The sequence below is a fragment of the Cupressus sempervirens genome, chromosome 7 (assembly GCF_028749045.1).
Source record: "Cupressus sempervirens isolate cs-2001-9-10 chromosome 7, ASM2874904v1, whole genome shotgun sequence".
NCBI lineage: Eukaryota > Viridiplantae > Streptophyta > Pinopsida > Cupressales > Cupressaceae > Cupressus > Cupressus sempervirens.
In genome coordinates, this window is record NC_143124.1 from 18817151 (window position 1) to 18830719 (window position 13569).

Here is a 13569-nt window from a genome sequence, read left to right on the forward strand (position 1 = left end):
AAACATGATTGTGTTTTAGAAAGCATTATGCCTTTATCATCCCAATCTCATTACTCTAAGTCTGCACAACTGCTACATTCACTCCTTCCACATGAAATAGATTCATCACCAATTGCCCACATCTCAATGGTTGAAAAAGTCATCAAGATAACAATTGCTCCCAGGAAAGAACTTAATCTAAGAAATTCCTTATCTCAGGTACAAAATCATGATGTCCTACAGCTATTACAGAAACACCAAGATGCAAGAATCTGATGAACAAACCAACGATCTCTAGATGCCTGGCCTGATAGTTGTTACTAATGCAAGAATTTGACATAACCATTATTGACAAACCAAGGAAGGAAAATGTTGTAGCTAATTTCTTGTCTCGACTTTAGACACCTGATGATCCTCCAGCCATAGAAGATATCTTCCCTGATGAACATCTCTTCCTTTTGTCAACACAAAATCCTTGGTATGCTAACATTTCCAACTATCTAACCACTAGAAGAACACCCCCACACTTCTCTGCAAAGGAAAAATGGTTGTTGGCAAAGAAGAGTTTTAATTTCTCATGGATCTCAGAGTTCACATTTTATACTGGACCAGATCAGGTGACATGTAGGTGTCTTTGAGAAGATGAAACTTATGATGTTCTTTGTGCTTGTTATGATGAGCCCTATGGTGGTCACTTTGTTAACAAAAGGACTGCATTAAAGATTCTGAATAAAGGTTATTATTGGCCCACACTTCACAACGATGTAGCTCAATATACAAAAAGATGTGACAAATGCCAGAGAATGGATCTACCAAGAAGGACGGATGAAATGTCATGCAGCCACATCTACTAGTAACACCATTTGATAAATGGGGGATTAACTTTTTTGGTCCTATTGAACCACCATCAAAAGGGAAGAGTACATCTTGGTGTGCACTGATTATGTTACTAAATGGGTAGAAGGAAAGCCTATAAAGCACCCTCGTAATAACAATGTTGTTGGTTCTTGTATGATTGTATCTTTACTAGATTTGTTGTTCCAAGAGAATTACAATCAGATCAAGGGCCTCAATTTACATCTAATTTAATAGCTACACTCATGGAGGAGTGTTAGGATAAACCATGGACAAAAATAAAAACTACATGCAAATATAACCAATAACAGAAAATAATAGATCACACAGAAATGAACACAAGGCACCAAGATTTAACGTGGTTCACCCAATCCCTGGGCTACGTCCACCAAACAACACATCCAATATTATTACAATCCAGTGATTACAACCTGATTACAATCCGCAATCCCTTACAGCTCAATACTGCTGCAAGAAGAAATTTTGCATCACAACATAATAATAAAATACCCAACCCTAAACCCTTTTATACAAATATTAAACTGCTTTAGGGTTATAACATGTCGACCATAATTAGCCATAACTTTAGTGGTGAATCTATGAATGGCAAATAGTACCAAAAAAATTTTGAACCCCACTAATTATGAAGTATGTATAGTACTTTCTTGATCAGTCACCACAATCTAACAAGGAGTATAAAATTTGACATGGTAAATCTTCCCCATATCATCTGCAAGCCAATGGATAGGTTGAAGTGACAAATAGAGAGTTGGAGAATATACTCACTAAAATAGTGTCCTTACATAAGAAGGATTGGGTAGTTCAACTTCCTAAAGCCTTATGGGTATACAAAACAGCATGGAAATCCACCACTAGTTTTACACCTTTTGAGCTTCTATATGGAAAGACGGCTGCCATGCCCATTGAGTTTGAACACAAGACTCTACGGACAACCTTAGAACTTGATATCACTCTTCCTACAGCACAACTAAAATGCATATTACATCTCAATGAGTTGGACGAATGGCACAAGTTAGCTCTTCGTAACATGAAGTTGATACAGAATCAAAGGAAACAATGGCATGATAGATTTATTAAAGATAGAGAATTCTTAGTTGGTGATTGGGTGCTCCTGTATGATTCACGCTATCAACACCATGAAGGAAAATTTTAGACTAGATGGCTTGGGCCATATGAAATTGTTGCAATTTTTAATAATGGAGTAGTTCAACTATCTACAATTGATCTAGTCAAATTCAATCTCCTGGTTAATGGACATCATCTGAAGCTATATCATAAACCAGCCACCCAAGAGGAATTTCTTCAATAGTTCAAAATATCAGAAACATCCCTTCTTGCAACCTCTACATTTGAGTCTTCAACTTAGACACCTATAGCCTTTAAGAACCCCAAATAGGCTCTACATTGTTCACTGTTTGTTTCCCTGGGTGTAATGATTGTTTTTGGTTTGTTTTTGAATGTTTTAAGCTGTTTTTGGGTTTTTGAGTTGATGAAAAGAAAATACAAATATTGAAAACTAATCTTACCTAAAATTATAACTCAAAACAGGTTATAATGCTAATCAAATTCATTTATTCGGATGGCTCCTAATGTATGTACAATACTTATTGTTGGAAGCATACATTAAAAACATCATCATTAATAGTTGAAAAAAACTTGATTTTTGTCTCCAATATGCAACCACGCTGCTGGTTGCTTCCTCCTTGGGCAGCGCCTATCAAAAACCGCAATATTAAATCTCTAATTTTTAATTCACTGTAGCGTTGTACTATTCACAGCACTGTAGCTGTTGTTATAACCCCTTCCAACCTGTAAATAGATTCATCCAATTCTTTCCTACTAAAACACAATATTGACTCCAGAATGAAGTCAACTCACAGGCAAAATTCAAGTGATATTTCACACCCTCAAATTGCATCAACTCTGAAGATACTACGTCCTCCACAGTCTAAATTCTTCTCAACTTGTAGAAACCCTTGTTGCCACAACTTCAAGAAATATCACAAGGCAAAGTTTTTAAGAAATTCTCATAACATGCTCTTGAAGGAAGACAAGGTTTGTTTATAAGGACTCCTCAACTCCAGAATGAGTCTCCACGCTCAATGTGGGATAAAAGATATAATAATAACATAAAAAATGTTATTACATTAAAACTTAGAAAACCCCTTTTAATTTTTCCATAAGCTTGGACCCACAATTAATTGAAACGATGGCCCCTTTTATGATATCATGACCCTCACTTAAGTTATATATTATAACTTAACAATATAGGCTCAAAACCAATAATGTTTATTTTAACTAAATAAACATTAATATCTCCATTATTACTCAACATTTTTGAATGTCGTTTGGACTGGGAGCTAACATGATAGAACTGCATATGACCATACCCCTTTTCTAAAAATAGCAGGGGTCTATCTTTATAACTCCAAAACTGCTAAAAATAGCCTGACCAAGCCAAACTCAAAGGAAAACTCATCATAAACAAACTCTGGCAACCCAGAAGAGTACTCTACTCTGGTCCTTGGAGGATCTCCACACCAGGTGACCCTCTATCTAATCTTATTAGCCTACGAGGGTCTCTAATAGGCTAATCACCAGCTAAAGTGATGTCTCTAGCTAGAAGGGGACATCACACAACCCCTTAAATTTATTTCAAGGCCTTCATAATAATAATTTTGCATTTTAGCAGAATTCATTTCTTTTCCACCTCACTCCATCTCACCTTCTTGTCTTTCCATAATCACTCCATCCCATCGTCATTCCATGGTATGATATTATTCCAAGCATGCTTCCTATTGCACCTTAGGTCGGTGACACTTAACCCTCTCCATTTATTCATTTTATTATTTATTTAGAAAGGCATAATTATTTTGATTTTTAGAACTTGCAATCTTTAAGGCCTGGTGGGACCCAGTCTGTGATAGGTTTGGGGGGGGGGGGGGGGGGGGGGGACCTAAAGTTTTACTAAGTTTGCTAAACTTTTTTTTTTTTTTTAAGTAAGAAAGTATAACATACACATCAAACACATAGTAGCGGAAGCAATAACATGTAATCATCAACAAACATACATCACAAGTTACATTCCTTAAGGATCCCAAGACGTTGAGTCACATTTAAATTTAATTATTTCTAAGTCTAACAACTACCATATACATATGAAAGAATAATCAGAAAGTCCAATGTCCATAATATACATTTGTTCTGAATGCCTCTTGGCAAATTAATTCGGAATGCTCAATCACCCACTGTACATGTCACAGGGTATGAAAGGCTTAAAAGAATATACATATGTAAAAATAAAGATACATCATCCTCAAATCCATGATACAAAGTATAGTAAAATAAATGAAACCATATACCATACTTGATACATCCATCCATCATAAAAGATATAAACATCCAACATGAAATACAACTATCCATCCATCATAAAACACAACTAATCTAAGTGTGTGGTTCCTCCCAACCATCAATAACATCATTAGACCATCATGGGCCCTAGTCATCCCCCACGCGTAACATCCCAAGTCATCGAAGAGATCATCGGTAGTATAGTAATAAGGACATCACTCCTAAAACATACTACATTATATGCATAAAGAAATCTAACATGCTACCACATACGCATAAAGAATTCTAACATGCAAGAATAAAGCATAAGATGATCCTCCAAAGTAGAACACATCACCTAAACATTATGAACAAGCATCCCAAGAAGCTCCAGCCACGGTAGCAACAGACAGATCTCAAATGGTAAGAGTGAAAAGCACTACCACCCGACCGCGTGGAACCTAAATGGTCCACTCCCACCGTGCTGAGGAGATAGTCTCAAGTCCCAAACAAGTTATCAAAACACAAAACACAAGTAATCTCTAAGTCCAAGAAATCCTATAAGCATGCTAACTCAAGGGTTCCTAAAAAGATCGACATCTAAACCTAGAGGCACCACAAAGACACGTAGGAAACCTACTATGCAAGCGGGAAAGTGTCATCGCAAAAGTCACGTCAAAAATTACCCGAGCAATCCCTTAGGAATCTCGGGTCCCCTGTGATCTTGCGGCCACTAATATCCTCTCGTACTGACGAGGCATACTACAGAATTGCAAGGTCGTAACCAAGCGTTCTCTCTACCCCATCCTAGCCTGTACTAGCACTCAAGGTATGGGAGAGAACATACAATTATCTTATTAGGTTCATTTAAGTCAGTATTTAGGTGAGATGTTTTCACTTATTAAAACAATTTACAATGGGTTACTCCAGGCAGCCTCTTAGGGCCCCGATCCCCATTGCAAACCACTCCCCGACACTACACATAGATAACCTACCCTAGGCTCATGACAGCACAAATCAAAGAATCATAATAAATCACCTTAGTCCTATACAAGCAACTGAAAACATCATAAATATAATCCACAATCATTCCATCAGTTCTCCATGAGCAACTGAATAGCATCAAATAATAATCATAATGATCACAACAAAACTGATCGAAGACTCCAAAATGGTCAAGTCAAATCAGGTAACTTCAAATACATACACCATCAGCTTCACACAAGGAAACTAGAAACCAATAACAAACAGTAAAAACATCCATCATAGAGCACTCCATCACATTACCATGGTTGGGTTAAGAAAGATCGAGACCAAAACATCATAACATCACATTCACAACCCCGAGCCTCTGGTAACAACCTAAACTGGTCAATACTAGAACAAACCCCAAAACCTCAAAACGTAGACAACAAAATAATCTCATAAAAAAATAGAGTCATCACACAGTTGGGTCTGAATGATAATATATTGTTGAGTTAAGGTAAGGTTTATGTTCCAGTTTAACGTCTATTTCAAGTAACTAAGTTTTCACAATTAACCCATTTCTATATTTAAATGATTCTATAATTACTCTATAAATATTCTAAGGATAATCTTTTATTTTGTTAAGTTATAAAATTGATCCTTAATGATTTTAAATAAAACAATTACGATTTTATTAAAATCATTAATTATAAATTTTTAATATCATTAATTAAACCCTCATTAATAACTTCCATTAAATCAATAATCTAATTCTCAAATTTTATCAAATAATATTAATTAACTTTAATTAAACTAATTTTAACTAAATTAACTAATAATGATTAGTCTAAACACTTATATTAATATCTTCATTAATTATCAATTTATTAATATTTAACCGAAAACTATTAATAAATTAATATTTACAAAAATGATATTAAAATGCATTAATATTATAACTCTTAAGAATTTATTTAATAATTAAATTTTCATTAATTTATTAATTAGTTAAAACCTCTTAATAAAAATTATTTAACAACTAATATTTATTAATATTAATTAATTAAACTAATAAATATTAAATAACAGTATTAATAGAATTAATTTCATATAATATAATAAACTTATAATAAAGTAATTTTATTTTAAAATTATTAAAAATTTAAACATTTAATAAAATTTATTTATTAAATGCTAATTAAAACTTAATATTATATATTATATGTTAATAGTAGTAATAATAAAACTTATATTAAAACACCACATACGTTATCGCTAACTTTAATATAGCCATGCGGCCATTTAAATAAGGTTCGCCGGCATTTACGCTTGCTGCGAGTACTGTAGGTACCTTCGAATCAGGAACTCCGCTGACATAAGTGTTAAGGTAAGTTTGTGGGGTGAGTTATTATGTTATTTAATATATATTTATTTTAAATTTTTGTTTAATAAAACACTTAAACAATCCTCCCACAACATGTGTAAAAGAAAGTATATATATTATTCTATTGTATTATTTTAAAACGCACATTTTTATGTGTTTTATTTTTATTTAAATTTCTATAATAATATTTTAAATACATAACAATGTTTATTTTATTTTATTTTAAATTCTCACTAATAATCATAAACAAAATTCATCTTTACTTTATTTCAATTAATTTTAATTTTAATTTTTTATTTTTTTTAAATTTATTTTTAAATAACATTTACAACTATAATCTGATAGAGAAAATTCTATTAACCATTCGAATTTCAACCTAGGATTTCCAATTTTCAAATTCAATCCCTTTCTAGTTACATCTTATGTATATAGAAATTAATTGACAAGCATCTGATAATTTCCAATATTGAAATGTTTTAAACATTCATTATAGAGAATTCAGGTCTACAATTCACAGACACGAAGAAGACAAGAAATAGGGAATTTGCATAAATAATCAGCGATCAAAACACAAGACCCTACCTGATCCTGATGCTAATACGAAATCCTCGAAAACTTATGAGAGAATGCGCTCCCCTTCAATAACTTTGCTCTGTAAATCTTTTCTAGAATTCTCCTTCAGAAATTCACTTCCAAAATTTGTCTCCCAAAATTTTTCTCCAAAATTCGCTGTCCCCAAAAAAATGAACCCCCAAAGTTGTGATAAGGAGTTTTCTCCTCAAATTGGGGCACTAATTGTGCGTTCACCCAAGAGGACTCCTTGCTCCACTGAGTTAACTCTAAAATTAACTTGCATTAATCTTTGCTTTATCTTTTTAATGCACATTAAATGAATTATTAAATAACTTTATTTAATATTCCACTTGACTTCTATTTTAATCTTGATTACTTTTAAACCCATGCACACTTTATGAAATTAAAATAACATTATTATTTTCTATTATTTTATCTTTTAATTAATTTCTCATATTTAAACTCATGCTTAGATCATGCGATCTAGAAACCTTTAATAATTTAATATCTTTTCCACTTTTAATTTATTTAAGAAACTTTAATTGATAAAATATTTATTAATTCAATTAATAATAATATTTAGCATTTATTTAAAAATGAACTCTAAATATATTATTATTAAATTAAATAAATATTATCACATTCTAAATTTATCTTTAAACTTTTATCTCCAAATTTAATTCTTTTATTTAATTAATTTCTCAATTAATTAAATATAATTAAATATGAAAATGTCATAATAATTTCCCATTAAATTAAATCATTAATTAATCTTTTTAATTAGACTTAATTAATAGAAAACACATCAAGGACTCATATAACAACATACGAAAACCCATCATAGAAAAATACATACTAAATCAAACAAAAAGGGTTATAATCACTAAATTACATCATTTGATGTATTCGGAGGGTACTTAACTCAGATACTTGCCCTAATTATCAATTAGGACAATTGGCTAAAGGGTTTAGGAATTGGACTTAAGAGTTTATCTCCCCTCTCTTACCATTGAGATAATGTGATAGGGTACGCTCATCCTGGCAATTCAGGGAAGTCGATAACCGGTACCTGCAACCTACATAAAATCCACGCATGTAGAAACACAATATTCTAAGCTAAACAGACAATGGCAGGAAGTGGTGCATCGTGTAGATCCCGACTAGCAGGTGACTACGATTCCCTTCCTTAACCACATCAGAAACACCATACATAAAGAAAACAAACACGCACACCATACACATGCAGTATGGGGTAAGTATCCATAGGAAAGCACATGTGATAATAAACCATCTAACTAATCATCATCGATAATTGAAAACATTGAATAATCATCATACATGCACAAAATATAGAGTACCAAGTAATCTCATCATATAATAAATTGAGTGTAAAACAACATCTGATAATTTGAAAGTAATGTTACTAAACATCAAGTATAAAACTGCCCTAAAAGAGTTTGGCAATTAAAACAAAATGTGAACTAGGGGCAGGCACTACACTAAGAAGATCAGTAGGCCATTGGAAAAATATGATAATAGAATCAGATGGAGCTTCAAGTAGATTAGGAGTGATATGGGACCCAAGGAAAGTAGACTTCACAAGTATGGAAACAAATAAAAAGGGAATTGGGGGGAAGAGTAAAAAGTCACAAGATAGGCTTGTAGTTCATCATTATCAATGTATATCATCCTACTCAGATATCAAAAAAGAAATTCCTTTGGAGGGAAATCAATATCTTTATAAATTCAAACCACACAAAAAATGTCTGGATAGGAGGAGACTTCAATGTTATTCTAGAATTAGAGGAGAAGAGTGGAGTAGCATTGATGGTATCGCAATCAATGTTGGATTTCAAAGAATGGTTCCTTTGGGATAATCCAATTGACATACCACCAAAAAATGGAGTATATACCTAGTTCAATAGAAGAAAGGACATTAGTCAAATTGCATAAACATTAGATAGATTTATCTTTAAGGGTGATTTCCAAACCTTCAATCACATGGTCCAATCTAGAATCCTCTCATATGTTGGTTCACATCATTACCCAATAATTCCAGAGCTAACACAACAAAAACCAATAAGAAACCCATTCAAGTGTGAGAAAATGTGATTTTAGGATGAGATTTTTATGAACAATATTAAATAGTGGTAGAATGAAGAGGAACTTGAGGGATCCATGATGTTTTTCTTTATTAAAACTAAAATTATGCAAAGAAAATATACTAAAATGGAGCAAAACCAAATTTAATAATATCTTTAAAGAAAGCTAGATACAAATGAAGAACTAAAAAAGGTCAATGATGAAATTATTAGATTTAGGAATGAATATGGACAGGTATAAGAGAGAAAGAGAACTTGTAAGCAAACAAGAGAGTATGTTAACTTTTAAAAAAAAGATATTTTGGAAACATAAATCAAGGGAAACCTGGCTCCATGAAGAAGATCGAAAAACAATTTTTTTCTATAATAACAGAATTAATAATAGAAACATTAACATAATATCCACCATTAAAAATTATGAAGGGAGCTTGATAGACAATCCTTCTCAAATAGCTAAAATATTTGTAAACTACTACATAGATATTCAGAATAATTATGAACACTCAAACCTCACAACCCAATATGATATATTAAGATCCATCCCTAAGTTAATAAAAAAAGAAGATAAATGGTTTCTAAATCAAGCCTTCTCGTTAGAAGAAATTAAAGAGACCTTATTTAGCATAAATCTTGACAAATCAAAGGAATCGATGGATTCCAAGCAATTTTCTTTTGAAAATGTTGGTCAATATTAGAATAGGACTTATGGAGAGCCATAGAAGCCACCAAAAATTCAGGCTCACTTTTAGTAAAATTAATAACTCATTTCTATCTTTGATTACAAATAAATTAAACTGTTGAACCAAAGAGACCTTGGGCCAATAGCATTATATAATACCATTTGTAAGATACTATCTAAGGCACTAGAAAATAAACTCAAGATAATGGTCCCAAAACTAATATTAGTGGAGCAAATGGGCTTTATCCCTAATAGATCAATACTAGATGTTATAATAATTATTTGAGAGTTGATATACTTGGACCAGATAAAAAAGGAGGCATGTATGCTCATGAAACTTGACAGATAGCAGGCCTATGACAAAGTTGACTAGATATTTTTGTGTAATACATTAGAAGCTTTTGGTTTCTCTCATCAATGCATCAACCTTGTTTTCAACTGCATCTCAACACTAAAATTCTCTCTCCCTATAAATGTTATGCCAAAAGAATTCTTCAGTTCTTCAAGAGGGATAAGGCAAGGGGATCTAATATCCTCATTCCTATTCATCTTAATGGCATAATCATTTGGTAGAACTATTAGAAAGGCCCAATATGATAATACAATTAGGGGTGCCATTGTTACAAAAAATATAGCTAACATCTCACATTAACAATTTTTGGATGACATTATTCTACTGAGGGATATCACATTAAACAAAGCAAGAAACTTCAAAGTAATTATTGACACCTATATGGAAGCTTCAGGCTAGAAAGTGAATGCAAAGAAATATGAGATCTTCTTTCTAAATACCAATCTAGAATTGGAAAGGGTTATTAGTTGTCTAATGAGATATAGGAAAGGAACCTTCTCGTACAAATATCTAGGTATCTGACTAGAAAAAGAGGTCAAGGATGGAAAGTCCTAGGATCCAATTCTAGGAAAAATAGAAAAGAAAATGGAAAGCTGGAAAACCAGATGGTTGACAAAGGCAAGAAGGGTCATGAAGATAAAATCAATTTTATTCATCATCCCTTCATATCAATTATCTTGTCTCCCTCTACCAAAGGGAGTTAAACATAAACTAGGGACTTCATCAAGAATGTAACAAAGGAGAAAAAGAAGTAAGCATTAATTAAGTGGGACAATATATACAAACCCAAAGAACTGGGAGGCTTAGGAATAAAAGATCTTAGATGAAAAAATGAAGCATTTGAGGAAAAATTAGTATGGAGAATGTTCATGGAAAAGGATAATAAATGGGAAAAAATCTTATACCAAAAGTATCTCAACAACTATGATCCTTTATCTCTGCTCAGAACTATAAACCCACCTAAAGACTCCAAAACCTCAAACTTTATGATGAGATCTAGACCACTTATCAATAACAACTTAGCCTGGGATATAGGGTGAGGGGAGGAAGCCTTGTTTTGGGAAGATTCTAGATGGGCTCCCACCCTTAAACTCATGTAACCTACCCCAAACATCAAAGAAACTATAATTAATACTTGGGGAGTTTGTGTAAAATATTACATTTACAAAGTTGAGGATAGCCATTTGGAAGTGGAAAAGGCCTAAAAATTTAGGTTTTTTAAAGCAATAAAAACATCTTTATGAACAACTAATTACAAGTATAAATCCAACTATAAAGATAGATATGATAAACTCATATGTGGGGTTTCAAAATTTGGGACATATAGCGTTAAGAGAGGATATAAACTCATCATTAACTCACATAGAGGGATAGGATCAAAATTCACCTTGCCTTATGTTGGTATCTAGCTTGTTTACCTACAGATGGTATCTTCCTTTGGTCTATTTCCCAAAATAGAATCCTTACCATTGATAGATTTACTAAGATGGGCTTTGAGGGCCCCTCGAGGTGTCCCCTTTGCAAAGAGAATTCTGAAACAACTGAACATCTTCTTTACCAGTGAAATTTTGCTAAAGATTGTTGGCAATGGCTATATAACAAGCTTAACTACTCTTTGGCCCTTTAAAACAATTATTGGGGTCACATCAAGAGTTGGAAAAAGGATGGATAATCCAAGATTTATAACAACTTATAGAATATTTCTCATTCCATCCTCTTGTGGCAAATCTAGAAAGAACATAGCAAAAGAATATTTAAAAAAGAAGAAATGTCAATTTGATCCCTTCTAAATAAAGTAGAAGATAATATCTTGGAATTCCTTAATAACAATCTCATAACACTGCCAAAGACGAAGTCACCTTCTCAAAATGGGATGCATTGGCAAAACAAATTGGAATAAGCTCATTAACCCTTTGACAATGTATCCTAAAGCTAGTAATCAATCAAGGGGAAATTGTAGATACGAACCTCCTTCATAAGGATGAACTAAACTCAATTTTGATGGAGCATCCATAAGAAACCTATGTATTCATGAGATAGGTCATTTAATTTATTCCTCCAAATCTTGGGTCATCAAAAGATCCAAATCCCTAGGAACAACATCTAATAACTTGGAAGAACTTGAAGCACTAATAGAAGGCCTTCATATAAGTCTAGATATGGGGATTAAGAGAATTATTATTGAAAGAGATTTCCAAATAATACTTAACACATTAAGAAAGAGAAGAACTCATAATTGGACTCTTAACTCAAAACTAGAAACTATAGAAGTTCATGAAAACCAACTTCATAGTGCGCCAAGATCACCTGCATGCAAATAACCTGTCGAAGATAAACCAATGGAGGAAGGAGCAATTGCTTGGAAAACTAAACAAACTTGAGAAAAAAATATTTCAAAAAAGAAAAAGAATTTTCTATACAATATTCTCAATGCCAATATTTTATGAAATACAATGAGAGAGCCTAAATATAAAGGCCTCAAGCAATCTTCTAAAAGAAGCTAGAAGATGATAGGAGATAAGTGTGACAACTAAGAATACATCCACAAAATGTGAATTACCCTCCAAGTAGGTGAAATGATAAGTATGATAAGGTGTTGAAAACATGTACACAAACTTTTGTGTTGTCAACAAGTCAACACGTAAAGCTATGCTAACTCCTAGGTGACAACTAATGTCTAATGCATTTAACCTAAGTAAACTTAAGTAAAAGTGTAAATAATAATAAATAATTATTTACTCTAACAGAAACAACCCTAAATCTAGTTGATAAATTTGAATAATTCAAGGTTCAACACATCTATTAGGAGGGCAAAAAGGAGGTAGGTCGATTAGAAAACCTAGGAACCGAAGGTCAAAACTCCTACCTCAAAGATGTAGTATCCCTTGATCAATCTAATAGAGTGATATAGAACCTATAGTTCAATATTTTAGATGAATGTAAATATTCTATATTTTACATGAGAAGAAAAAATCTCTAGGAAAATTAACTTTAAACTTATTAGCATCATTACAAATACAAGTAGATCACTTCCAACTGAATTCTTGTACCATAAGCTAGACCAAAAAATTATGAGGCTGCAAGCACATCACATTCACATTAGGGGAAGTATCAAATCAAGGATGCACTTGCTCATCGCATAATGTGAAAATGATTTGAACAATCAAAAGTACAAGGCCTTGGGCAGAGCATTGACTTCTACTTATTTCACCCTAGCTATTTAAAGACTATAAACAAACCTATGTTGACTCATTTTCTAGGTTCAATGTTAAATTAAGAAATTTTACGAGTTGTACTATGTTAAAATTAGTAATCTCTTCTTAGT